Raw genomic sequence first — 2,420 nt, forward strand, 5'->3', positions numbered from 1 at the left:
TTTATCACAAAGCATAAACTCTATCGACACGAGGAGATCCACACAGGAGAGAAGCCATTCAAGTGTTCATATTGTGAAGACACGTTGACCACAAAAGAAAACCTCATTCAACATGAAAGGCTCCACACAGGAGAAAAACCATTCAAATGTTCCCAGTGTGAAAAGAGTTTTACACACAAAGGTCAAATTGCCAGACATGAGGAATCTCATCTGAGAAGGGGAACTTATGAATGTTCAGAATGTGGGAGAAGCTACGTCAGTCATTCCAGCCTTCTGCAACATCAGAAGACTCACACAGGAGAGACTCCATATCAATGCTTAGAGTGCAGGAAAAGCTTTTCTGCACATCGAGATCTTCAACAGCACCAGAGAACCCACACAGGAGAGAAACCGTACCAGTGCTTTGATTGTGGAAAACAATTCCGGTACAAGTCAGCCTTTACGTATCATGCAAGAACGCACATGGGAGAGAGGCCTTTTAAGTGCATGGAATGTGGGAAAGGTTTTACTAGCGGTACAGCTCTTACGAGACATAATGCAGTGCACACTGGATAGATCCTATTTAAATCCTGTGAGTGTGGCGGAAGCCTTCTGGTTGAAGTCTATCATTTCAGTACCCAAAAGAAAAACCCACAAAGGAAAGAGAGAGGCTAAATTAGGGGTGTGCAAAGTGCAGCCCCCTACCATTGTTGCCCACCCCAATTTAAATTATTCCTTGAAGGAAAACTCCTAAACCACATGCCTGCTCTTAGAACCTTTAATTTAATCACATTCTTAAATAAACACAGCAGGCAAACAAAAAGACACTTTCCTGCCACTCCCTCTGCATGAGCTGTTCACCTTCATTTTCTGGGTTGTAAAAGTGTGGGAGAGGGTTGCAAAAGTGTCCCTTTTGCCATGCTAGAAAAATCTGTTTGGCAAAAATGATGCTTTTACCATGCTCCCCCGTGTTTTTACAAACTGAAGGGAACTAATGTCATGCTGAGGGAGTAAACAAAATTAATGTCTTTTTGTTCACCTGCCAGGTTTAATAATGTGATAAGGCTCTTACATGTGAATGCACTGGCAGAGAAAAATGACAGGCATCAACCCACAGAAAGACTGTACAACACAACTAACTGCACTAGAAAGTCCCAGGGAATGGCATGGGACAATCAAATACATTTGCTACAATTAAATTAACAATGAATGATCCATGCAAAATATTATACAAAAAAGGGAGAAGAGAAAGGAAATGGGTTTGATGAAAAAGGTGAGAAGCAGACTTGGGGGGAGGGAGCGATTTAAGAAAAACCTAGGGGTTTTTTTGTTTTGTTTTAATGAAAAATTTTGAATCCTGCTTATTATATTATTACTGTGAAACATTATTTTATGTATTAGAAAGCTTCTTTAACAATGTTTTACTGCTCTCTAACATTAACTATTCTAAGTTATTCAGCTTTGATATGGGTTACATCTTTCAATGAAACACCAATTTTTACTGCTTATTATTCCTGTTAAATCTGAACATATGTAGACTATACATAATAAGATGCAGAAAGAGTTGTTTTGGTTGAATTCATGTCAATTTAGTGATTTGCTTTTGTTTAATTTCCAACAGTCATCTTTCCAGCAAGAGGACTGAAAAATAGAAATAATGGCCAGACATTTAATATGTCTGTCTGTCTGTCTGTCTATGAGAGGTTTGAAGTCTGTAAATATAAAATGGCTATGCTCATGCTATCCGCTTGCACGAAGAGACAGGAACAAAGGCTAGAAATGCCACGTAGACAAGCTCTGCTTAAACAGCAGTGTTTCACATGAACACTTCCCTTGAGCAGACTATTAGCAAGCCACTACCCACAGCACCTGCACCTTGCTCTCCCTCTCCTCTGTCAGTTTCCTGTAGCTTAACTGCAAAGCTATTTCGGCAGTTAGCTTCCGTTTGCAAAGCAACTTCTGCAAAAACATCTTGTTATCTTGCTAGCAGTTTTAAAACCAGCCCATGAACTTTTTGAATCTTGCTTTTAACAATTCAGTGCCTGATCACCCCATAGCTAGGTAGGAAGTATGACCCTTATTAGCTAATTGGCTGTTTCTGCTTCTGTAATTGGCTTATGCTAGGACACAGACAGATAGAGAAATGTATAAGAATGTAAGATGAACAGAGAAGGGCGTGGCAGTCTTGGAACCACCGTTTTGGTGTGCTGCCCGCCCCGATCGGTGAATAAACCTGCGTTTTACTTTGGACCACACTCAAACTCAATTTTAAAAACCTTAGTTTAAACCATGATTTAAACCAATCTGTTTTAACCCCTGATGCAAGGGAAAAGCAGGTCAAACAAAAGGCCTTCACAGCAATACAGTGGCTTTGCTTCACCTTATTTGTCATTTTGCTCTTTGCCCAGAATGAAACATTATAAAATCATTTAAAATCCATA

Source organism: Sceloporus undulatus, chromosome 2 (assembly GCF_019175285.1).
Source record: "Sceloporus undulatus isolate JIND9_A2432 ecotype Alabama chromosome 2, SceUnd_v1.1, whole genome shotgun sequence".
Lineage (NCBI taxonomy): Eukaryota > Metazoa > Chordata > Lepidosauria > Squamata > Phrynosomatidae > Sceloporus > Sceloporus undulatus.